The sequence below is a fragment of the Scyliorhinus torazame genome, chromosome 18 (genome assembly GCF_047496885.1).
Source record: "Scyliorhinus torazame isolate Kashiwa2021f chromosome 18, sScyTor2.1, whole genome shotgun sequence".
In the NCBI taxonomy this organism is placed as follows: Eukaryota; Metazoa; Chordata; class Chondrichthyes; order Carcharhiniformes; family Scyliorhinidae; genus Scyliorhinus; species Scyliorhinus torazame.
The window spans coordinates 17,079,886-17,106,882 of NC_092724.1; the positions used below are offsets into that span (position 1 = coordinate 17,079,886).

General features: G+C 51.5%; 1 pseudogene; it reads left to right on the top strand.

The window, feature by feature from the left end:
- LOC140394979 (N-acetyllactosaminide beta-1,3-N-acetylglucosaminyltransferase 3 pseudogene) overlaps positions 1-26,997 on the top strand; it is a 62,119-nt pseudogene that overhangs the window by 15,091 nt on the left and 20,031 nt on the right.

Genomic DNA, 26,997 nt, shown 5'->3' on the forward strand with positions numbered 1-26,997 from the left:
TAGTTGCCTGGCCCTATCGCCGACCTCATCAGGACTCTGATCTCAGGGAGTGACAGCATAATTGGTACCAGATCCTACGTTAGAAAAGCAGCTCGCTGAAAGCCGGGTGACCCCGCTCCCGGGATGTACCCGGCTCACAACGCCTCGCGAGATTCAACGCAATCTTCCGAGACGTTGCAAGGGGAATCCCGCCCACAATGGGCAGGATCACAGTTTAGCAAATCTGCACATTGGAGCTCTAATGTGCAGATTCCCGAGGAACTTGAGGCTTTGGGATTCAATCCCTTCATCTCGGGACCTCGGGCGAGCGCATACGGATCCCCAATGAAACGGCACTCGTAGCGGTCTCCAAGGGGATTGGAGACTCCCAGCTTCATGCCCTTTTGGCAGGTTGGTGCCTTGGCATTGCTGGTGCCACTTGGGTACCCTGGCACTGCCAAGTTACCCAGGTAGCACTGTGAGCTGGGAGGGGCACTGCCAGGGTGCCAGCCTGGCACTGCCAATGTGCCCATGTGGCACTGCAAGCTGGGAGGGGGACTGCCAGGGTGCCAGGCTGGCACTGCCAATGTGCCCATGTGGCACTGCAAGCTGGGAGGGGCACTGCCAGGGTGCCAGGCTGGCACTGCCAAGGTGTCAACATGGGGGGGCTCCCATGTTGTGTTCGGGCGGGTGGGGGTGAAGGTCAGGGATTCTTTTCGGGGCCTCGGAGATCTCGCTACGATGGGGGGTTCCGGCGAGCGGAGCTCCCCACTGTACAAAAAGGGGCTATGTGTGGCCTCAGCCACATGCTCCCCATTCACGCCACTTATTCAAAGCCAGTTGCGTTGAATCACCATGTGTTTCTTGGCACTGCGAATGCCGGGAAACACGCAGTTTAACTCGCTCGCTCGGAGACTTTGTTCGCGGTATCGTGGCATCACAACAGCTGGTTGGGCTGAGTGACATCACACTTGTGTCGTTTCCACATGTTCGGGTAAGCACAACTGTTTTCCAATCCCTCTGACGCCTCAATACCCCTCCCCCTCCACTCCCACTGCTGTAACCTGCTCCAACCCTATAATCCCCTGGGATTTCTGCATTCCTGCAACACAGGCCTCTGTGATATTGCTCCACCATTGGTGGCAATGCCTTCAGCTGCCTGGTCTCTGAACTCTGGAATTCTCTCCTCAAAGCTTCCCTTCTTTCTAACTCTCTCTCTGTCGCTCTCCCCTCCTTTCTAACTTTCTCTCGAACTCACTCCCTTCCTTGCTCTCTCTCTAACTCTCTCCCCTCCTTTCTCTCTGATGCACTATCAATTACGACGAGACGAGAGTAGAGAGTAATCGAGGCTTTATTCCGCAGAGATGTGTGGCCTCCTGCAGCTGCTGCCGAAATGGCTGCAGCTCGGAGAGCCCACACATTTATACTCCACCTACTGGGCGGAGCCAGCAGGCAGGGATCTACCCCCGTACCTGTAGTACAGGGGCCTTACCGTAATACCCCTCGTATGCAGTATATACAATACAACAGTGGTGACTACCACACTCTCTCTCTAACTCTCTCCCCTCCTTTCTCTCTCACTCTCGCTCTCCGCTCCTTTCTAACTCTCTCTCTATCGTTCTCCCCTCCTTTCGAACTCTCTCTCTCTGAACTCTCTCCCCTCTTTTCTATCTGTCTTCTGACCTCTCCTTTCTAACACTCTCTCTATCGTTCTCCCCTCCTTTCTAACTCTCTCTCTAACGTTCTCCCCTCCTTTCGAACTCTCTCTCTCTGAACTCTTGCCCCTCCTTTCTATCTCTCTTCTGACCTCTCCTTTCTAACTCTCTATCGTTCTCCCCTCCTTTCTAACTCTCTCTCTAACACTCTCCCCTCCTTTCGAACTCTCCCGCTCACCCTCTCCCCTCCTTGCGACCTCTCCCTCTCACTCTCTCCCTCCCTCTCCCCTCCTATCGACCACTCTCTCTCTCACCCTCTCCCCTCCTTTCGACCGCTCTCTCTCACTCTCCCCTTCTTTCAAACTCTCTCTCCCTCCCTCTCACCCTCTTCCCTCCTTTTGAACTCTCCCTCTCATCTCTCCCCTCCTTTCAAACTCTCTCCCTCTCACCCTCTCCCCTCCTTTCGACCGCTCTCCCTCTCACCCTCTCCCCTCCTTTCGAACTTTCTCTCTCACCCTCTCTCCTCCTTTCGAACTTTCTCTCTCACCCTCTCCCCTCCTTTCGAACTCTCTCTCTCACCCTCTCCCCTCCTTTCGACCGCTCTCCCTCTCACCCTCTCCCCTCCTTTCGAACTTTCTCTCTCACCCTCTCCCCTCCTTTCGAACTCTCACTCTAACCCTCTCCCCTCCTTTCGACCGTTCTCTCTCTCTCACCCTCTCCCCTCCTTTCGACCGCTCTCTCTCTCACCCTCTCCCCTCCTTTCAAACTTTCTCTCTCACCCTCTCCCCTCCTTTCGAACTCTCTCTCTCACCCTCTCCCCTCCTTTCAAACTCTCTCTCTCTCACCCTCTTCCCTCCTTTCAAACTCTCTCTCTCACCCTCTCACCTCCTTTCGAACTCTCTCTCTCACCCTCTCCCCCCCTTTCGACCGCTCTCTCTCTCACCCTCTCCCCTCCTTTCGAACTTTCTCTCTCACCCTCTCTCCTCCTTTTGAACTTTCTCTCTCACCCTCTCCCCTCCTTTTGAACTCTCTCTCACCCTCTCCCCTCCTTTCGACTGCTCTCCCTCTCACCCTCTCCCCTCCTTACGAACTTTCTCTCTCACCCTCTCCCCTCCTTTCGAACTGTCACTCTAACCCTCTCCCCTCCTTTCGACCGCTCTCTCTCTCTTTCACCCTCTCCCCTCCTTTCGACTGCTCTCTCTCTCTCACCCTCTCCCCTCCTTTCGACTGCTCTCTCTCTCACCCTCTCCCCGCCTTTCAAACTTTCTCTCTCACCCTCTCCCCTCCTTTCGAACTCTCTCTCTCACCCTCTCCCCTCCTTTCAAACTCTCTCTCTCTCACCCTCTTCCCTCCTTTCAAACTCTCTCTCTCACCCTCTCCCCTCCTTTCGAACTCTCTCTCTCACCCTCCCCCCCCCTTTCGACCGCTCTCTCTCTCACTCTCTCCCCTCCTTTCAAACTCTCTCTCTCTCACCCTCTCCCCTCCTTTCGAAGTCTCTCTCACCCTCTCCCCTCCTTTCGACCGCTCTCTCTCACCCTCTCCCCTCCTTTCGACCGCTCTCTCTCTCTCACCCTCTCCCCTCCTTTCGAACTCTCTCTCTCACCCTCTCCCCTCCTTTCGAACTCTCTCTCTCACCCTCTCCCCTCCTTTCAAACTCTCTCTCTCACCCTCACCCCTCCTTTCAAACGCTCTCTCTCTCACCCTCTCCCCTCCTTTCGACCGCTCTCTCTCTTTCACCCTCTCCCCTCCTTTCGACCGCTCTCTCTCTCTCACCCTCTCCCCTCCTTTCGACCGCTCTCTCTCTCACCCTCTCCCCTCCTTTCGAACTCTCTCTCTCTCTCACCCTCTCCCCTCCTTTCGACCGCGCTCTCTCTCACCCTCTCCCCTCCTTTCGAACTTTCTCTCTCTCACCCTTGCCCCTCCTTTCAATTGCTCTCTCTCTCTCTCACCCTCGCCCCTCCTTTCAAACTCTCCCTCTCTCACTCTCTCCCCCTTTTCAACCGTGCTCTCTCTCACCCTCTCCCGTCCTTTCGAACTCTCTCACTCTCACCCTCTCCCCTCCTTTCGAACTTTCTCTCTCACCCTCTCCCCTCCTTACGACCGCTCTCTCTCTCACCCTCTCCCCTCCTTTCGAACTCTCTCTCTCACCCTCTCCCCCCCTTTCGACCGCTCTCTCTCTCACTCTCTCCCCTCCTTTCAAACTCTCTCTCTCTCACCCTCTCCCCTCCTTTCGAACTCTCTCTCACCCTCTCCCCTCCTTTCGACCGCTCTCTCTCACCCTCTCCCCTCCTTTCGACCGCTCTCTCTCTCTCACCCTCTCCCCTCCTTTCGAACTCTCTCTCTCACCCTCTCCCCTCCTTTCGAACTCTCTCTCTCACCCTCTCCCCTCCTTTCAAACTCTCTCTCTCACCCTCACCCCTCCTTTCAAACGCTCTCTCTCTCACCCTCTCCCCTCCTTTCGACCGCTCTCTCTCTTTCACCCTCTCCCCTCCTTTCGACCGCTCTCTCTCTCTCACCCTCTCCCCTCCTTTCGACCGCTCTCTCTCTCACCCTCTCCCCTCCTTTCGAACTCTCTCTCTCTCTCACCCTCTCCCCTCCTTTCGACCGCGCTCTCTCTCACCCTCTCCCCTCCTTTCGAACTTTCTCTCTCTCACCCTTGCCCCTCCTTTCAATTGCTCTCTCTCTCTCTCACCCTCGCCCCTCCTTTCAAACTCTCCCTCTCTCACTCTCTCCCCCTTTTCAACCGTGCTCTCTCTCACCCTCTCCCGTCCTTTCGAACTCTCTCACTCTCACCCTCTCCCCTCCTTTCGAACTTTCTCTCTCACCCTCTCCCCTCCTTACGACCGCTCTCTCTCTCACCCTCTCCCCTCCTTTCGAACTCTCTCACTCTCTAACTCTCTCCTCTCCTTGAAGGCAATCTTCCAAACCAGCTTCTTTGACCAGACGTTTGGTCACCTTTCTTGGTATCAGATTCAGTAAGGTTATGCCCCTCTGTGACGCACCTTGGGGCATCTTTACTGTGTTAAAGGCGCTATATAAATGCAAATTGTGGCTTTAACTATATAAGTGATTTGGGATCAGAAACCCAGTGTTGACCCTTCAATGCCAAACTGAAACATGAATTCATTGCACATGGTCTGTGAGAATCGAACATCAAAATAAAATGCTGGAGGTGTTTAGTCAGGGGAAATATAAAAAGTACATTCCTGACATATGACAAAGTCGTACAAGAAAGCTGAAAGCTAAGTTACATGAGTGATAAGTACTTCAAACATGTTAGTCAGTGATTAACAGAGCCAAAAGAGTGACAAAGGACAACGTCAACAGCAGAATGGTACAGTCCATTAACTACACCCTTGAATACTGTTACAGGCTGTGGTTGCCAAGGAACGAGAGAGAAATAACCACGCTCTGTGGCAGAGTAACGAGAAGCCTTGAACCTGATCTGCTATCTCAATTCTGCAGATAACTGGGAGGAAGTTTCGGCTCGTTAGCCTGGAAGTGAGGCGGCTTTGAGGACGGTGAATTCATACAGGGAGGCAAGAGACCCTTAAATGGGAGAAAGGTAAAAAAAAGACACACTTCTCGTATCAGCGTTGAATGGTGGAGTGAGCAGCAGAATGTAGCTTTGAGTTGCAGGCCCCAGATCAGGGAACTAATCTTTGCAAAGTAAGTATGGAATTGACTTTGGATAAAGGAGTGCAAACGAAAGCCTGGAGTCATGTAAGGAGCGACAGTGGCAATGTCCCTCTAGATGACGGTAGCACAGTGGTTAGCACCGTTGCTTCACAGCGGCAGGGACGCGGGTTCCATTCCCGGCTTGGGTCACTGTCTGTGCGGAGTCTGCACGTTCTCCCCGTGTCTGAACATAGAACATACAGTGCAGAAGGAGGCCATTTGGCCCATCGAGTCCCCACCGACCCACTTAAGGCCTCACTTCCACCCTATCCCCGTAACCCAATAACCCCTCCTAACCTTTTTGGTCACTAAGGGCAATTTATCACGGCCAATCCACCTAACCTGCACGTCTTTGGACTGTGGGAGGAAACCGGAGCACCCGGAGGAAACCCAGGCAGACACGGGGAGAACGTGCAGACTCCGCACAGACTGTGACCCAGCGGGGAATCAAACCTGAGACCTGATGCACGATCTATTACACAAAGTCGAGAGTTGAATGCAACTGAGGCTTTATTACACTAAGATGTGTGGCTTCCTACAGCAGCTGACGAAATGGCTGCTGTACTGGGAGCACACATATTTATACTCTGCCTACTGGGCAGAGCCAGCAGGCAGGGAACTATCCCCGTACCTGTAGTACAGGGCCTTACCACACATCTCTTAATATATACATCAGTGGTAACTACCACAGGACCCTGGCGCAGTGAAGCCACAGTGCTATTCACTTGTGCTACCCGCCTGCGCGGGTTTCCTCCGGGTGCTCCGGTTTCCTCCCACAAGTCCCGAAAGACATGCTTGTTGGGTGAATTGGACATTCTGAATTCTCCCTCTGTGTACCCGAACAGGCGCCGGAGTGTGGCGACTAGGGGATTTTCACAGCAACTTCATTGCAGTGTTAATGTAAGCCTACTTGTGAAAATAATAAAGATTATAGATGGATGAATTAAAATGTGCTAAGTGGCCTGTCTCATTGTTAACTATCCCGTGAGATGTAAACTGCAGTTTCTCGATGGGACTGAAGTTGTGAATCCCCCGTCTCCAGAGCAATGATTTATGCAATTACGCAACTTGGCGATACTCGTTCACTTAAACACACGGATCATTTCCTGTTCCTCAGAGAGATAGCTTTATTAACATCTCTGTACAACAATCACAGGAGAAGAGGAATATGAAAACTGAGGAACCATGTGCCAAATTCAGTAAAAATACACTTGGTTAAAACTGACCTGAAACTAGAGGCATAAGGAAAGAGAAACATTGAGGCACCTCTACAAGTTAAAAGCTGCTTTGGAGAATTCTGGAGAGTAAAGGTAATATATTGTATAAATTTGAGGAAGTATGAATGAACATTATGGGCGATTTTTAAAAAGAAATTTGCTGTTTCAGTTTCAGTGCTGATTTATGCGGTTTTCAGTTCCAATTTTCACATTTGTCATTCTTGGCTATCCCTTGATATGAACATATCCCTTTTAATACAGGAAACAGGGTTAGGAGAGAGAGAGAACAGGGATGGATTTGGGGCCTTGTTTATTTGTTAAAAAAGAGAGAGACAATGGAAAAAACAGCCAAACACAGGAATAAAACAAATGGCACATCACCAGCGTCGAATATTTTCAGAAGGGCACAGTGTAAATGTACAATCTCAGGAAAAATAACTTGACGGATTCTTTGTGTAGCTTTTATAAAAACAAACAGGAGAAACAAGCACGTTCTGTTTTGGAGCAAGTTCCTCTTGTTTACATACGACAGCATAAAATGACAAAGGGATATTGATAAATTAGGTGAATGGGCAAATCTGTGGTCGAAATTGATTTCAGTGTAAGCAAGTGTGCAGTTATCCATTATGGTCCAATAAAGGATAGATCAGGGTACGTCTAGATGGTATGAGGCTAAATTCAGTGGATTGCCAAAGAGTGCTGCGAACACAATTTTTTGCAATATACATTAATGATCTGGAAGAAGGTACTGAAGGCACTGTTGCTAAGTTTGCAGATGATACAAAGATCTGTAGAGGGACAGGTAGTATTGAGGAAGCAAGGGGCTGCAGAAGGATTTGGACAAGCTAGAAGAGTGGGCAATGAAGTGGCAAATGAAATACAATGTGGAAAAGTGTGAGGTTCTGCACTTTGGAAGGAGGAATTTAAGCATAGACTATTTTCTAAATGGGGAAATGCTTCGGAAAGCAGAAGCACAAAGGGACTTGGGAGTCCTTGGTCACGATTCTCTTAAGGTTAATCTGCAGGTTCAGTCGGCAGTTAAGAAGGCAAATGCAATGTTAGCATTCATGTCAAGAGGGCTAGAATACAAGACCAGGGATGTACTTCTGAGGCTGTATAAGGCTCTGGTCAGACCCCATTTGGAGTATTGTGAGCAGTTTTGGGCCCCGTATCTAAGGAACGATGTGCTGGCCTTGGAAAGGGTCCAGAGGAGGTTCACAAGAATGATCCCTGGAATGAAGAACTTGGCATATGAGGAACGTTTGAGAACTCTGGATCTGTATTCATTGGAGTTTAGAAGGATAAGAGGGGATCTTATTGAAACTTACAAGATACTGCGAGGCCTGAATAGAGTGGACGTGGAGAGGATGTTTCCATTTGTAGGAAAATCAAAACCAGAGGACACAATCTCAGACTAAAGGGACGATCCTTTAAAACAGAGATGAGGAGGAATTTCTTCCACCAGAGGGTGGTGAATCTGTGGAACTCATTGCCGCAGAAGGCTGTGGAGGCCAAATAACTGAGTGTCTTTAAGACAGAGATAGATAGATTCTTGATTAATAATGGGATCAGGGGGAAGGCAGGAGAATGGGGATGAGAAAATATCAGCCATGATTGAATGGCGGAGCAGACTCAATGGGCCGAGTGGCCTAATCCTGCTCCTATGTCTTATGGAGACCCGGGGTTTCAGGTGCATAGATGTTTTTAATGGCGCAAACAAGTACAGGCCGTAATCATGAAGGCCATTGGTACGCTGGCCTTTCTATCTAGAGGACTGGAGTACAAGGACACAAGAGGTTATGCTGCAGCTATACAAAACCCTGGTTAGACCCCATTTGGAGTTGCGGTGCGTAGTTCTGGGGAGCCATACCTTAGGAAGGATATTTTGGCCTTGCAGGGAGGGCAACGTAGGTTGACAAGAATGACACCTGGACAACAGGGATTGAATTATGTGATGAGATTATGCAAATTAGGCCAGCATTCTCTCGGTTTTAGAAGATAAAGGCGTGATCTGGTCGAAGTCTACAAGATAGTAACGGGAGAAGCCAGGGGTGGGAGGGTGAATTGTCCGCCTCCCCAGCCGCTTGTTTGCCGGCGGTGAGCCCTCGCTGGCAGTGGGATTCTCTTTTCCCGCAGCCGGCCAATGGGATTTCCCATTGTAGCCACTCCCACGCCGCTGGGAAACCCGGGGACCGGAGTGCGCTGCCAGCAGAGAATTCACCTCGGGGTCGGTAAAGATAAAGGGCAGGATTTTGTGATCCTGAGGCTAAGTGTTGATGCCGTCGGAAACGCCGTCGCGTTTCTCGACGGTGTTAACACGGCCTCAGGAGCAGCAATTCTGGCCCCGACAGGGGGCCAGCACGGCACTGGAGCGATCCACATCCTCCAGCTGCTGAACTGGGCGCTGCGGGGTCTGCGCATGCGCAGGGGCACCGGCGGCAACGTGTGCATGTGCAGTGGCCCCCTGCTCTGCGCCGGTCCCGACGCAACATGGCGCAGAGCTATAGCGAGGCCGGCCCGCCGATCGGGAGGGCCCCCCCCACACTCCTCGGGGTTGGACCCCCGTCTCCCCCCCTGACCATTGCCCCCATCCCCCTCATCTGGGGAGGACTGGGCCTCTTCCTGCTGCTCCTCCACTCCGCCCTCCTCTGCCTGCGGCACATCGCCCCTCTGCTGGGCTATGTTGTGCAGGACGCAGCACACCACAATGATGCGGCCGACCCTATCTGACCGATACTGGAGGGCGCCCCCAGAGAGGTCCAGGCACCTGAAACGCATCTTCAGCACGCCAAAGCACCTCTCGATCACTCCCCTTGTCGCTACATGGGCACCATTGTAGCGGTTCTCCGCCTCATTGCGTGGCCTCCGTATAGGCGTCATCAGCCACGATCGCAATGGGTAGCCCCTGTCGCCCAGCAACCAGCCCCTCAGCCGGGGATGGCGTCCCTCGTACATGCCGGGGATGGATGACCGCGACAACACGAATGAGTCGTGTACACTGCCTGGGTGACGGGCGCAGACGTGCAGGATCATCATGCGGTGGTCGCAGACCACCTGTACGTTCATTGAATAGGTCCCCTTCCTGTTAGTGAACACGGCCCTGTTCTCTGCAGGTGGCCGCACGGCGATGTGCATCCCATCGATCGCGCCCTGGACCATGGGGAACCCGGCAACGGCAGAGAAGCCCACGGCCCGGGCATCTTGGCTGGCCCGGTCCACGGGGAAGCGGATGTAGCGGTGCGCCATGGCATAAAGGGCATCTGTCACTGCCCGGATGCACCGATGCACCGATGTCTGCGATATGCCGGACAGGTCCCCACTCGGTGCCTGGAATGACCCCGTTGCATAAAAGTTCAGGGCCACCGTAACCTTGACGGACACGGGGAGAGGGTGTCCCCCGCCAGTGCCACGCGGTGACAGGTGTGCCAGCAGGTGGCAGATGTGTGCCACGGTTTCCCGGCTCATCCGGAGTCTCCTCCTGCATTCCCGGTCCGTGAGGTCCTGGTATGACTGCCGGGGCCGGTACACACGGGGCCCCCTCGGGTGCCTCCGTTGCCGTGGGGCCGCGACGTCCTCCTCCCCCTCCTCGTCCTGTCGGTCAGGTGTCCCTCCAGCCTGGGCGGCTGCCGCCTGCCCCTCTGCGGCAGCCTGCGCCGCCTCTCTGGCACGCTCCTCCTCCTCCTCCTCCTCATCCAGGGCAACATAGACATGAGCGGCTGCCACCACGGCGGCCAACATCGCTGGGTGATCTGAAAACATGACGGCCTGGTGGGGGGGAGGGGAACGACGACATGTCATCATTGCCCATATCCCCTCCTCCCCCCAGCCAGGTGGCATGGACCGCATGGGTCCAACTGTTGGAGGCTGGCACCTGGCCAGGTGGACCAACTCATTTGCCCAACCATCACCCACCCCGGCACGGACCCCCTCCCCAACCTCCACCCCGGCACGGAACCCCCCCCCAACCTACACCCCGGCACGGACCCCCTCCCCAACCTCCACCCCAGCACGGACCCCCCCCCAACCCCCAACCTCCACCCCAGCACGGACCCCCTCCCGGCACTCCCCCGGAGCCCAGCCTACTCTAACCACCCCCCCCCCCCCCCCGCCGCACACACACACAAGCCGAGACACACCTCTCCTCACGCAATCAGTCTGCGGCCACGCCATTTCCTGCCCAGAGACAACCCCCCAGGCCGTCACTCACCTCCTCGCTGGTCGGCGTGAGCCTGGAGCACCGGGTCACGCCGATGAAAAGGAGGTTTGATTCACGTCGACGTGAACGGTCATCACGTCGACGGGACTTCGGCCCATCCGGAAGGGAGAATATCGGCAGGCCGAAAATCGGCTGCCTTGCGCAGACCCATGACATTCTCCGCGGCAGCGGCGCCATTAACGCCCCGCCGACTTTTCTCCCTTCGGAGACTTCGGCGGGGGCGGGGGCGGGATTCACGGCGGCCAACGGCCATTCTCCGACCCGGCGGGGGGTCGGAGAATGACGCCCATGGAGTCAGGCCACAAATCAACCTTGAGCTCATTGAATGGCGAAGCAGGCTCGAGGGGTTGAATGTCCTACTCATGTTCCTATAAACGTTTCATACGGACGGGGGCTGGGGTTTCGGGTTGTCCCTGGGCTGGGGGGGTGAGTGTCTCGATGTCTGTGAGACCTAGAAGCCATCCTCCAATATTGTGTATATCCATTAAAGGGGCAACTATAGCTGCCACCTGCCTGTCCTACCAATTATCTCCAGGACAAAGTTTAATTATTGGTTATATGCCGAAGGTCACTTTAACTCTCTTTGACTGTGAGGAGCCCCTAGCTGCACAGCTGTAGGCTATTGCTAATAAGGAATTGGCATTGTTAGTTATGTGAGCACTCCACAATTCTCAAGTGGTGCTGAACGCTGTGTTTGCTGCTTGCTCCTGCCAGTGGCTGCAAATGCTTGAAGTCCATTGGCTGGATTCTCCCTCCCGCCGCACCCGTTTTCTGGCGTGGCGCACCCCCGCCGGCAGGCCATCCCCACACCGTTGGGAAATCCCCGGGCGTGAGTGAGCTGCCGACGAAGCAGAGGATCCCACCCCATGTAATTGTTTGCTGCCACCTCTGCGATCTACAGAAGGTGGCATGTGTGGGCACGGCACCTGGGCATGGAGGGTACGTGCTGGTGGGTGCCAGGATGTGCTGGGGCACAAGCACAGTGATAGGGTGTGGGGAGGGTGCTAGGTGCCAGCCGCTGACTTGTTGGGGGTCGGAGGTCAGGGGGGTGCCAGGGAGAACTGATTCCAGGGGGCCGGTGCAGCTCGGTGGAGGTTGTTGGAATTCTTCCTGCCCTGCACGGCGGTCCACCTGGTCACGCTGCCCGAATAGATGTCCGCTGCCACTGCCTCCCAGGCGGCAATGGTGACCCTGCTGCTGGTCCTTCGACCCCCCCTCGGGGGAACAGGATATCCCGACTCGCCTCCACTGTGTCCAGAGGCTTGTTCAGGTCAGCAATCCCGAAGCATGGATCAGGTCTGCGTGGTGCCATGCTGGTGTGCTGACTGGGAGTGAGGTGTGAGGGAAAATTTGAAAGCAGCTCCCCCTTGTTAGTGGGGGACGCCGAGGTCCCAGGTTCGATCCCGGCTCTGGGTCACTGTCCGTGTGGAGTTTGCACATTCTCCCCGTGTTTGCGTGGGTTTCGCCCCCACAACCCAAAGATGTGTAGGGTAGGTGGATTGGCCACGCTAAATTGCCCCTTAATTGGAAAAATATGAATTGGGTAATCTAAATTTATAAACAAAATGTTCAGGCATTCCCCGGTAATGTCAACCATGATGCATCATATGTTTAACATAATATTGCACCCCCTCTGAGTCCAGTATGTGATCCGTTGCTGTAACATGGGGGATACTCCGAGGAAATTCAAGGCAAGGACAATGTTTTGTGGCACTGGTGGGTATGGTGCACTTTCCGGTAACGGGAGACGGCTCAAGGCACCTATGTTTGATACACACACTCTGCTTCTCCCCCCCACCCCCCTCCTCCATTTTGTTTGCTTTGAAGAAATATCGTCGGCCTTCACGGAGTGATAATGATGCTGCCGATGACTCTGACTCCAATTTCTCGATGGGGCAGCCCATAGGATTCGCAAGCTCCGGCCCAGTTGGCTGAATGGGTCACATGACCGTCCGAGAACCCGCCCCTTTAAGGGGCAAGTGACCACACGTGTTCAGTGCCTGGATCTTTGGGCTGGATATTACAGTTTTTGTCAAGGTGAGGGGGACAGAACTGAAATTGAGTGTTCGGTGTGCCCCTGACCCTTCCACCTCAGTGTAGCAAGTCAAGCGTTTATTGTCCAATCAGCAGCTTGAAAAGGGATACGTGAAGTTGGTCATACCCATCAATTTAAAGGCCCCCTCTGCCCACTGACTCTGATTGTTACTAATGACAGGCTCAAAGCAGGAAACACGCAGATTGATGCTGTGACAGTGACCATCAGAGGGTGGCACGGTGGCGCAGTGGTTAGCACTGCTGCTTCACAGCTCCAGGGTCCCGGGTTCAATTCCGGCCTCGTGTGACTGACTGACTGACTGTGTGGAGTTTGTAGGTTCCCCCCCAAGAAAACAAAATAAAACATCAACTTCAAGATGGTTTCATTTTTCACCTTTGCACCATCCTTTAAGAAATGCACACAGTAAATACACTTTTCGTTTAAAAAAAAACAACACACGCAAACAGGTACAATAATATAACCAATTTTTTTCATTCTTCTTCCTCCAACTGAAATTCGTCTCGATTAATAGTCACTTTGCACAAGAAGGTCTCTGCACGATCTGTCCATTGCTCTATGCCTCGGCATTTCTCCTTAAAGTCAGATAATTTAGTTGAATCTGATCACAGAGTCCCTTGCAATTCTGCAACACAGGAGCATTGGTTATCACAGTTTTCAGGCAGTCAAATGCCTGTTGAAACTCCGCTGTCCATTGAAATTTTCGACGGTTCTTCAGCAAGTCCATCAGTGGAGCAATCGTGCTACAAAACATTTGCACAAATGATCGATCAAATGCACTCAGTCCAAGAAATCCCATTATTTCCCTTTGTCTCAAGGGTATCGAAAGCTCCCCAAGGAAAGTGATTCGGGCTTTTTCAAGTTCACATTTGGCTAGGTTTATCACCAAACCCGCCTCCTGAAGTTGATCAAATAACTCCATCACATGTTTTAAATGTTCTTTCCGTGTCTGGCTGAAAATTACCAGATCGTCAATGTATACCGCACAATTGGATAATCCTGAAACAACTTTGTTAGTTAACCGCTGAAATGTGGCTGGGGCGTTTTTCATGCCAAATGACATAACTTTGAATTGGTATATACCATCTGGAGTCACAAAAGCTGAAATTTCCTTCGACCTTTCGGATAAAGGTACCCGCCAGTAACCTTTAAGTAAATCCAATTTGGAAATAAAAACGGATTGTCCCACTTTCTCAATGCAATCCTCCAAACGTGGGATAGGATAAGAGTCTGTTCTTGTAACTGCATTAACTTTTCTATAGTCCACACACAACCACTGGGTACTGTCTGGTTTAGGTACCATCACTATGGGTGAGCTCCATTGGCTGCAACCCACTTCAATTATGCCATTTTAAAGCATACTCTCAATCTCTTTGTTAACCTGTGCCAATTTTAAAGGGTTAAGTCTATATGGATGTTGTTTGATTGGAACAGCTTTTCCCACATCTACATCATGTAGAGCCATTTTAGTACTTCCCAATTTATCTCCACAAACTTGCCCATGTGATATCAATAACTCTTTCAGGTCAGTTCGTTTTTCCTCTGGAAGGTAACTCAACAATTTATCCCAATTTTTAAGAACATCCTCATTTTCCAATTTGATTTGAGGTGTGTCGAAATCACAGTCATCTGGATTTGGTTCATCACTTTGAGTTACAATCATTAAAACCTCCTCCTTTTTCTCTCCTTCCCTTTCAAAGTGCCTTTTAAGCATATTCGCATGACACACTCTGTGAGTCTTCCTTCTACCTGGTGTTTTTACCACATAATTCACCTCACTTAATTTCCTTTAAATCTGATGAGGTCCACAAAACCTAGCTTATAAAGGTTCACCTACCACTGGTAACAACACTAAAACTTTATCTCCACTGGCAAAACTACGAACTTTGGATTTCTTGTCTGCTCCCCGTTTCATCACATTTTGTGCAACTTTTAAATGTTGTCTAGCCAATTCACCTGCTCTATTTAATCGTTCTCTAAAATTTGACACATAATCCAATAATGTAATTTCCGATTTCTCACTCACTAATTTTTCCTCAATCAATTTAAGTGGTCCTCTTACCTCATGACCAAAAATTAGTTCAAAGGGACTAAATTTGATTGACTCATTAGGTGCATCCCTAATTGCAAACAGAATGAATGGAATTCCTTTATTCCAATCTTCTGGATAATCTTGACAATACGCCCTCAACATTGTCTTTAATGTATGATGCCACCTTTCTAACGCTCCCTGTGATTCTGGATGGTACGCAGTTGATTTAAATTGATTTATCCTAAGCTATCCATAACTTCTTTGAATAACCTTGAGGTAAAATTTGATCCTTGATCCGATTGTATTTCTGTGGGTACTCCATATCTCGTAAAGGATTTAAGTAACTCCTCCACAATCTTTTTAGCTGTAATATTATGTACTGGAATGGCCTCTGGAAACCTAGTAGACACATCCATTATAGTCAAAAGATATTGATTCCCACTTTTTGTTTTAGGAAGCGGTCCTACGCAATCAATTAGGACCCTTGTAAAAGGTTCCTTAAATGCTGGAAGGGTATTAAGGGCGCTGGTTTTATCACTGCTTGAGGTTCCCCTATCACTTGATAAGTGTGACATGATTGACAAAATTTAACTACATCTTTATGTATTCCAGGCCAATAAAAATGTTTCTGGATTTTAGCTTGAGTTTTCCTTATCCCCAAATGACCCTCCACTGGTACCTCATGTGCAACTTGCAACACCTCCTTTCTGTACCGTCCCGGCAATACTACTTGATGAACTTCTGCACACTTTTCATCTGCCTGCATATGTAAAGGTTTCCATTTTCTCATCAAGACATTACTTTTACGGTAATAACACTCTGGTATACACGCAGATTCCTCTTCCGTATCCGCTTTCTGATACATCCGTTTTATTTCTACATCTTTTTGTTGTAACTCCGCCAATTTTCCTGAACTAAAAATATCTGCCTCATCCTCCACCTGTTCTTGTTCTTTTTCAACCATCTGATCAAAAATCGTTTCTGATAATTGCACTTCAACATCATCTTCACTCTTTGATTTCTCCTCTTGTCTTAACCTGCGACTTTGCGACCTTGTTACTACACAATCCGGAAAAATCCCAGGATATTCGTCCTTCAACACTTCAGTTATCTGATTTTCCACTGGCTTATCAACCACAGTAGGCATCACTCCCACCTGCGATCCAGCTATATCATTACCCAAGATAAACTGTATTCCTGGACAAGATAGTTTCTCTATTACTCCTACTACCACTTCACCACTCTTCACTGGACTTTCCAACCTTATTTTATATAACAGAACGCTACTCCTCTCACCCGGAATTCCACATCTTACCACCTTTTCTGGCAACATTCTTCCCAAACTACATAACTCCTCATCTCTTACCATTAAAGATAGACTAGCTCCCGTATCTCATAAAATTGTGACTTCTTTACCTGCTCCTCCTGATACACATGAGTAAACTTTACCCACACAAGTAAATTCTTTAAAGAGATCTGGCACCTTCTTATCAATCACCTCTTGATCAGGCTGTACAATCTTTCGCACCTCCTTCGCTTAACTTGGGCTTTCCTTTACCACTTTAACAAACCCCACTATCTTATCCTGTTTTACCACATCAGCCTTCCCAATGCTTTTCTTCAACTACCAACACTGTGACTTTACATGGCCTAGTTTATTACAGTGAAAACATTTGAAACTTTTCATATCTCTTCCACCCTCCTGGATTAAAAAAAAAATCTGAGGTACACTCTCCTTGTTATCTCTCATCAGATCACTTTTACCGTTACCACTTGAGTATTTCTCATCTCCCCAGTTTCTATCCCTCACAGGCTGAAACTGATGTCTGAAATCAAGCTTTGATTTATGAACTAATTCATAATCATCTGCCATTTCTGCTGCTAATCTCGTAGTTTTAACCCTCTGTTCTTCCACATGAGTTCTCACTACATCAGGAATTGAATTTTTAAACTCCTCCAAAATTATAATTTCTCTGAGAGCTTTATACGTTTGGTCTATTTTCAAAACCCTTATCCTCCTATCAAAATTACTCTGTTTGAGCCTTTCAAACTCCATGTATGTTTGACCAAATTCCATGTCTGTTTGACCAAATTCTTTCCTTAAATTTCTAAACCTTTGTCTGTAGGCTTCAGGCACTAGTTCATACGCACTCAAGATGGATTTTTTCACCTCCTCACACGTCCCGATACCTCCTCTGGTAGTGACGCAAACACTTCACTAGCTCTACCTACCAGCTTTGTTTGAATCAGTAATACCCACATGTCCTGTGGCCATTTCATTTGTTTAGCTACCTTCTCAAATGAAATGGAAAAGGCTTCTACCTCCTTCTCGTCAAACCTTGGCAATGCTTGGACATATTTAAATAGATCCCCACCAAGCCTTCAACTTTGACGCTCTTTGTCACTATCCTCATCACTATCATCCAACTGTACGTTTCCCTTTACATCTGCCAATTTTAACTGACTGTTATGTTTCATGGCCATTTCTGAAGTTCAAACTCTCTCTCTTTATCTTTTTCCCTGATCTGTATCTCCCTTTCTCTTGGACCAGTAGTTTTTAAAACAAAACAATGTTTATTCTATGAACTCGTTTTTTTTTCTTAATAAATGTTTTATTAAAGTTTTCCAATGAGCATTTTTACATAACAAAAATAGAAATACAGATAGTAATAAAAAATAACAATAAACATATCCCAAAGCTTACAGTGAAACTACTTACACAACAGAATTTTGGGGGAAAAAAACAGAACAAGGTGGGTTTTGTCTCCATGCCCAACTCACATTATATCAACAGTACCCCCACCTGAACCCCCCCCCCCCCCCCCCCCGCCTCCACCCCAGGATGCTGCTGCTGCCACTTACTGCACCCCTAGAAAGCCAAGGAAAGGTTGCCACCGCCGGGAGAACCCCATCAAAGACCCTCCTCTCAAGGCGAACGTTATTCGCTCCAGGCTGAGGAACCCCACCATATCGCTAACCCAGGTCTCCACACCCGGGAGTTTTGAGTCCCTCCACATTAGCAAGATCCGTCTTCGGGCTACAAGGGAGGCAAAGGCCAGTACCTCGGCATCTTTCGGGACTCCCGGATCCTCCGACACCCCAAATATCGCTACTGTTGGACTCGCCTTCACCCGGGTGTCCAAAATCCTAGACATCACCCTCGCAAACCCCTGCCAGAATTCTTTAAGCGCCGGGCATGCCCAAAACATATGGGCATTGTTCGCCGGATTCCCTGCAAATCTCGGGCATCTGTCCTCCACCCCAAAAAACTTACTAATTCTTGCCGCCGTTATATGCGCCCGATGCACCACCTTAAACCGAATTAAACTGAGCCTGACACATGATGAGGAGGAGTTCACCCTGACCAGGGCATCGGCCCACAGGCCCTCATCCAGCTCCTCACCCAGCTCCTACTCCCACTTGCTCTTCAACTTCTCCACTGAGGCTTCTTCCACCTCCTGCAGCTCCTGATATATGTCCGACAGCTTCCCCTCCCCTACTCAGATGCCAGACACCACCCTGTCCTGGATCCTACGCGGGGGCAGCAGAGGAAATGTCCCCACCTGTTTTCTAAGAACGTCCCGAACCTGTAGGTACCTGAACGCATTCCCCGGGGGTAGCCCGAACTTCTCCAGCGCCTGCATGCGAGGGAAAGTCCCGTCTATAAACAGGTCCCCCCATCCTCCTAATACCTGCCCTATACCAGCCTTGGTATCCCCCATCCAACCTACCCGGAGCAAATCTGTGGTTATTCTGTTTCGGGGTCTACACCAAGGCCCCCTCCTCTACCCTGTGTCTCCTCCGCTGCCCCCAGATCCTCAGTGCCACCGTCACCACCGGACTAGTGGTGTATCGCGCCGGCGAGAACGGCAGCCGTAACAAGTGCCCCTAGACTGGTACCTCTACACGACGCTGCCTCCAACCGCCCCCTCCTCCATCATCCATTTCCTGATCATGGCCACATTGGCCGCCCAGTAATAACCGCAGAAGTTCGGCAGAGCCAGTCCCCCCCCACCTCACGGCTACGCTTCAAGAATACCCTTTTGACTCACGGGGTTTTATTCGTTCACACAAATCCCGTCACAATCCTAGTCACCCTCTTAAGGAAGGAATTGGGGATGAAAATGGGGAGGCACTGAAATACGAAGAGGAACCTGGGGAGAACCGTCATCTTCACAGTCTGCACCCGTCCCGCCAAGGAAAGCAGGAGCAGATCCCACCTTTTAAACTCTCCCTCCATCTGCTCCACTAGCCGGGTTAAGTTGAGCCTGTGCAGGGCATCCCAGTTCCTGGCCACTTGTATCCCCAAGTACCAAAAGCTCCTCTTCACTATCCTGAGCGAGAGCTCCCTCAGTCTCTCCTCCTGGCCCCTACCGTGGACCACAAACAGCTCACTCTTCCCCACGTTCAAACTTATACCCCGAGAACCTCCCGAAGTCCCCCAGGATCCGCATGACCTCCCGCATCCCTTCTAACGGGCCCAAAATATACAACAGCAGGTCATTCGCGTAGAGGCAGACCCGGTGCTCCTCCCCTCCGCGCACCAGTCCCCTCCAATCTCCCGAAGTCCTGAGCGCAATGGCCAACAGCTCGATTGCCAGGGCAAACAGCAATGGGGACAGGGGACACCCCTGTCTCGTCCCCCGATGCAGCCTGAAATATTCCGACCTTAGTCGGTTTGTGGACACACTCGCTACAGGGGCCTGATACAGCAGCTTGACCCACCCGATAAATCCCTCCCCAAATCCAAACCTGCCTAGCGCCTCCCACAGATACTCCCACTCCACCCTGTCAAAGGCCTTCTCCGCGTCCATCGCAGCCACCACCTCCACCTCCCCCCGCTCCGATGGCATCATGATAATATTCAGGAGCCTCCTCATATTCGCGTTCAGCTGCCTGCCCTTAACAAAACCCGTCTGGTCCTCCCCAATCACTCCCGGGACACAGTCCTTTATTCTGGTAGCCAGAATTTTTGCCAACAGCTTGGCATCCACGTTTAGGAGCAATATCGGCCTGTAGGACCCACACTGAAGCGGATCCTTCTCCTTCTTCAGGATAAGCGAGATCAACGCCAGCGACATTGTCGGAGGGAGGATCCCTTTCTCCTTTGCCTCATTGAAGGTTCTTATTAGGAGCGGGCTCAACAGCTCCGAGAACTTCTTATAAAATTCTACGGGGAAGCCGTCCGGGCCCGGGGCCTTGCCCGTCTGCATGCCTGCCAGCCCCCTAACTACCTCCTCCAAACCAATCGGGGCCCCTAGTCCCTGCACCAGCTCTGCTTCCATCCTTGGGAACCTCAACCGGTCCATGAACCGCCTCATCCCTTCCCTCTCCCCGGGGGGTTCCGACTCGTATAACCTTCCGTAGAACTCCCTGAAGACTTCACTGACCCTCTCTGGGCTCAGCACCATGTTGCCTTCCCTATCCCGCACTCCCCAATCTCTCTGGCCGCCTCCCTCCTGCGCAGCTGATGCGCCAGCATCCGACTCGCCTTCTCCCCATACTCATAAACTGCCCCCTTCGCTTTCCTCAGCTGCGCCTCCGCCTTCCCCGTGGACAGCAGGTCAAACACCGCCTGTAATTTCCGGCGTTCATTCAACAGCCCCCCCTCTGGGGCCTCCGCGTACCTCCTATCTACCCTGAGTATCTCTCCCACCAGTCTCTCCCTCTCCGCCCTCTCCTTCTTCTCTTTATGGGACCTAATGGAGATTAACTCTCCCCTAATGACCGCCTTCAGAGCCTCCCAAACCACTGCCACCGTCACCTCTCCTGTGTCATTCGCTCCCACATAATTCTCAATACTCCTCCTTATCAGCCCGCACACCTCTTCGTCCGCCAGCAGCCCCACATCCAGTCGCCAGAGTGGGCGCTGACCCTGTTCCGCCCCCAGTCGCAGGTCCACCCAGTGCGGGGCATGGTCCGAGACCACAATGGCCGAGTATTCTACTCCCTCCACCCTCGGGAATAACGCCCTACTCAACACAAAGAAGTCTATTCGCGAACAGACTTTATGGACATGGGAGAAAAAGGAAAACTCATTCGTCCTTGGCCGTGGAAACCTCCAGGGGTCCACTCCCCCCATCTGGCCCATCAACTCCCACAAGGACCTGACCGCCACCGGCCTCTTTCCCGTTCTGGACTTGGAACGATCCAAGCTCGGATCCAAGACCGTATTAATGTCCCCTCCCATAGTCAGGTGACTTATCTCCAAGTCTGGGATCCTACCCAACACTCGCCTCAAAAGTCCGCATCGTCCCAGTTCAGGGCATATACATTCACTAACACCACCCAGGCTCCCTGCAGCTTGCCACTCACCATTATATACCTGCCCCCCTTATCCACCACGATGCTCCCCGCCTCAAATGCCACTCGTTTACTGACCAAAATAGCCACTACTCTGGTCTTTGAGTCTAACCCCGAGTGAAACACCTGTCCCACCCATCCTTTCCTTAGCCACGTCTGGTCCGCGAGCTTTAAGTGCGTCTCTTGCAACATGGCCACGTCCGCCTTCAACCCCTTTAAATGTGAGAACACGCGGGACCGCTTGACCGGCCCATTCAGGCCCCTCACATTCCACGTGATCAGCCTGGTCGGGGGGGTAACCACCCCCCCCATCCCACCGAATAGCCATCTCCCTTTTTCGGCCAACCGCATGCCCCCGCCTCCCTCCTCCAGCTCTCCCCCCGGCGGCCCCCTCGCCCGCCTCTCCATCCATAAGCCTCACCTGGCTCCTCTTCAGTCAGCAAAGCAGCACCCCCCCCCCAAACCCCCCCCCCCCACCCAGCATCCGCTAGCTCTGCTTTCCCCCCCATTGTGAGTCAGCTCACCCATGCTGACCCCAGCCGCTCCTGTCTCTATATACCAACCCTTAACTTGTTGCCTCCTTCGGGCCGCCCTCCCCCCACTCCCCCGCAGGGTAGAGGGGCAAGCGCCATTTGGGACCTCCCCGTGCAACGGACAGCCCGTCCTGGGCGTTTCCCACCCCCTAGCACCGAACACCTGGAAAACAAAACACCTGGAAAACAAGCAAAACAAACAACAAAACCCCCAACTAAACTAGGGCAGACATGCCCATAAACTTATGCTTTACCCGCCGTCCTACCCACCCGCACATTTCACCCCCATACAACAGTCCCTTAGTTGAGGTCCAGCTTCTCCTGCCTGATGAATGACCACGCCTCGTCTGGGGTATCAAAATAGTGGTGCCTGTCCTGGTATGTTACCCACAGTCTCGCCGGGTGCAGGAGCCCAAACTTCACCCCATTACCGTGGAGGACCGCCTTCGCCCGGTTAAAACCTGCACGCCTCCTCGCCAGCTCAGCTCCCAGGTCCTGGTAAATTCGGATCTCGCCATTCTCCCACTTACTGCTCCGCTCTTTCTTCGCCCACCTCAGGACTCGCTCCCGGTCTGCCAAGCGCTGAAACCGTGTCACCATCGCCCTCGGTGGCTCGTTTACCCTCGGCTTTCTGGCGAGAACCCTGTGCGCCCCATCCAGCTCTAAGGGCCGCCCCGCCCGCGCCCACCAGCGTCCCCAACATTGTGGCCACGTACGTGCTCCCGTCCGCCCCCTCCGCTCCTTCAGGAAGGCCCAGGATCCGCAGATTGTGGCTCCGAGATCTGCACTCTAGGTCATCCAGCCTCTCCTGCCATCTCTTATGGAGCGCCTCGTGCGCTTCCACTTTCACCGCCAGGCCCAGGATCTCGTTCTCATTCTCCGCCACCTTCCTCCTCACCTCCTTGATCTCCTTCTCCTGCGCCTTCTGGGTCACCACAATTCTCTCCATTGAGGCCAGCATCTCCGTTTTCAGCTCCATGAAGCAGTTTTTAAGGAGCTCCTGCTGTTCTCTGGCCCACTGGGCTCACACCTCCCGATCCTCTCCGGCCGCCGTTTTGTCCTCCCGGTCCTTCTTCCCCGTGTTCGCGCGTCTGCCGGCTCCGCTCCTGGTCCTCTCCATGCACCAGCAGGGGGGGACGGGGGACGCACGGGACTCTCCCACATCTATTCCCACGCTGGTCCCTCCTGTTAACTGCCACCGCCGCTCCTTTTAGCGGCCCGAAACACCGATCCCGGCGGGAGCTGCCGTTCGCATGGCCGCTACCGGAAGTCTCCTATGAACTCAAGTTAACCTTTTTAAAACAAACAGTCAATATCTTAGCAACCAGTCAATCAAATACATCCCCCAAAGAATACAACACTAAATAACCTGTATGGTGTCCTTTTAACATCCAAAAGACTTAACAAACCTTCAAACAGGAGCACATTAGATTTATATTCAATACTGAGACGTTTTTACAATTCTGAGTTCACCCAAATGATCCATAGTCTTTTGATGGCAGAGATCAACAGCAGTGCTGCTCACTTTTAACTTCAGATTCAGCGTACTGAAAAACACAGACACACCCAAGCTTTCTCAAACTGAAACTCAAAAAGCAGAAACAGAGCTCAGCTCCACCCACACTCTGACATCACTCCAGTAACATGAGCAGCTCCATTTCTAAAAGGTGCATTTCTTAAACACCCATTTCTTAAAGGGTACTCTCACGTGACACCTCCCTGACTGAAAATGTGTCCTTCCCTCACGGCGCCGAGGACCCGGGTTCGATCCTGGCTCTGGATCACTGGCTCTGTGGAGTTTGCACATTCTCACCCCCACATCCTAAAGATGTGCAGGTTAAGTCGATTGGCCACGCTAAAAAAAAGAATTGGGAGCTTCAAATTTATTTTTAAAATGTTTCCGCTTTGGATGCTTCCTTTTTTGATGTGGAGATGCCGGCGTTGGACTGGGGTGGTCACAGTAAGAAATCTTACAACACCCGGTCAAAGTCCAATAGGTTTAGTTGGAATCACTAGCTTTCGGAGCACAGCTCCTTCCTCAGGTGAGACTCAGGTCCCCGGGGTCAGGAATCACGTTGGTGCGGATCACTGGTGGTATCTACCAGCCTGGTCCTGGCAAGTTGCCCCCAAGGCCCTTCCGAGGGCACCCCTCCCCCTCCACACACAATGCACTACCTGCCCACCCCTCCTCTGCCACACCCTCCTTCGACCCTCGCCCTTAATAGGAAGATGCATCCAGGGACAGAGACCCCATGATTAGGGAGACCCCTCCCCCAGGACCCCATGGATAGGGAAACCCCCCAGGGACCCCATGAATAGGGAGATCCCCCGAACTGAAGGAACCCCTCATAGCGACCACTTAACTACAGGGACCCATCACAGAGAGCCCCTGACCAAAAGGACCCCCCACAGGGACCCTCTGGCTGAAGCACCCCACTGGGACACGCTGACTAGAGGGATCCCCCACAAACCCCCTTCTGAGAAAAAGAGTCCCTGTCTGGAAGCTAGAGAGCAATTCAGGCAGGGGCAGTGAAAAGAAATGACAGCTGTAACACTTACCTGGAGGCTCCACGTATCCATTCCTGGAAGGAGAACAGCTGACACCTATGCTTCAACCCCACAGATCCATTAGCTGGCCATTCATAGCTTTCTGGTAAAGAATCATGGAATCCCTACAGTGTAGAAGGAGGCCATTTGGCACACAGAGTTTGCACCGACCCTTTGGAAGAGCACCCAAACTAGGCTCACGCCCCCATCGTATCACCGTGACCCAGTAACCCCACCTAACCTTTTAGATACTGAGGGACAATTTGGCATCACCAATTCACCTAACCTAAGACCAGAAGACATAGGAGCAGAATTAGACCACTCGGCCCATCGAGTCTGCTCTGCCATTCAATCACGGCTGATATTTTTCTCATCCCCATTCTCCTACCTTCTCCCCATAACCCCTGATCCCCTCATTAATCACATCTTTGGATTGTGGGAGGAAACCGGAGTCCTCGGAGCAAACCCAGTACGCTTCCAAAGACCAGCTGCAAGCTTGATTTATTCATCTCCCTCCTTGGATCTGTGACACAAAGTGGTGGAAACCCCAATGTTTACAAACATTGACCACATCAAAGAGAGGTAAGTGCATTGGAATCACACGCTTGAGTTATTGGAATGCACTAAGTGCTTGGAAAGCACTATTCCTCACCTTGCGTAAATTTGCATGGGATTTGAAATTTCATCCCACTTTGCGCTCCTAGGCGGGATGGTAAAACGGGTGCAATTCTCCTCCGGCGGGAGAATATAGTCTCGCAAATGGAGAATCCACCCCCTTGTGTTGACCATTTTGGCCACGTATCTGCACCGTCGAGGCAGCTGACACTCCGCTCTCCGACCGGCCCCATTCTCCAGGACAACGGTAAAGCAGTCACGGCTGCTGTTTGTCTTCAGGTTTTGCATTCCACAGTCAGTTACTAATCCGAGCAGCACACGGCGTCACTGCCACCAATATGGCCCAATCAGTGGCATTGCATATTAAAATAGCATTGAGTCAGTGATGCAGATGTGGCATGCGGTCAGGACCATGGAAACCATCGAGGGGCCGCACCTTCAACCCGGAATTGAAAATCCTGCCCTGGATTTCTCTGTCCATTGCTAATTTCAAAGGCGATGCAAACAAGATACTTTAAAAAACAAATTTAGAGTATCCAATTAATTTTTTCTAATTAAGGGGTAATTCAGTGTGGCCAATCCACCTACCCTGCCCATCTTTGGGTTGTGGGGGCGAAACCCACGCAAACACGGGGAGAATGTGCAAACTGCACACGGACAGTGACCCAGAGCCGGGATTGAACCTGGGACCTCGGCGACGTGAGGCGGCTGTGCTATCCATTGTGCCCCCGTGCTGCCCTTCAAACAAGATACTTTTTGCTACAATATAGGCGATATAGCCTGCTCCCCTCATTACCTCAGTAATGTGGGTTGTAATTCCTTACACAATATTTGCCCTTCAAAGGTTGCATCATGCAGGTTGTTTGACGTTTGAAGTGAATAAAACTATACAATAAGGAATTTAAATGAGCAACTTCCTTCTTCCCAACCCTAGAAATTCCGTTAATATCTACACAAAGCATTGCATGAATAAGTCAGGGTAATGCTGTGAACAGGTGCAACTCTGTTCACTATGTTACTTGTCAGACTAGCTCAGTTGGCTAGACAGCTGGTTCGTGATGCCACAGCTGGTTCGTGATGCCAACAGCCCGGGGTTCAATTCCCGTACCGGCTGAGGTTATCCGCAAAGTCTCAACCTTGCCCCTCGCCTGAGGTGTGGTGATCCTCAGGTTAAACCACCACCAGCCAGTCCCTTTGAGGGGCAGAGAGCAGCCCATGGTCATCTGGGCCTATGGCCACTTTACTTTAACTTTGACAGCGTCAACATTTATCCAGGGACCAAACACCAGCCCCTTGATGGCAAGTTGACATAGAACATAGAACGTACAGTGCAGAAGGAGGCCATTCGGCCCATCGAGTCTGCAACAACCTACTTAAGCCCTCACTTCCACCCTATCCACGTAACCCAATAACCCCTCCTAACCTTTTTTTGGACACTAACGGCAATTTAGAATGGCCAATCCACCTAACCTGCACGTCTTTGGACTGTGGGAGGAAACCGGAGCACCCAGAGGAAACCCACACAGATACGGGGAGAACGTGAGGACTCCGCACAGACAGTGACCCAGCAGGGAATCAAACCTGGGGCCCTGGCGCTGTGAAGCCACAGTGCTAGCCACTTGTGCTACCGTGCTGCCCAATCTCATGGGGATCGGGAAACAAATAGAAGAGTCACTGATCTGTAATCGACAAATGGTATTTTGTTAGAGTTTCTCATGACCTCAGAATCGCTTCCTGGTGCTTTACAACCAGTGTAATATTTTTCAAGTGTGCAAAGCCTTTTTTCAGGGGGGTTTCAAACTCCGGGTCGCGACGCGCGGGTGGGTGTCGGGGCGATCAGTCGTGGCGTTCCCGATCACAGGAGGTGCGCCCAAGAACTGCGACCGGTTTTTAGGTTGATAATGTCGCCTGCAGCTGTCAGCAGCCTCATGTCAGATCCGTCTCATTGTTCTGCTGACCAATAGGAGGAGGTGTTCCTCCTTTACCATCTTCTTCCTTTACCAGCTGCTGCCCACTGAACTAACAGGCGCCGGAATGTGGCGACTAGGGGATTTTCACAGTAACTTCATTGCAGTGTTCATGTAAGCCTACTTGTGACAATAAAGATTATTATTATTATTAGAACGTGCATTTGGGGTCACAAGCTTGGTTCATTTTCTCAAACAATTA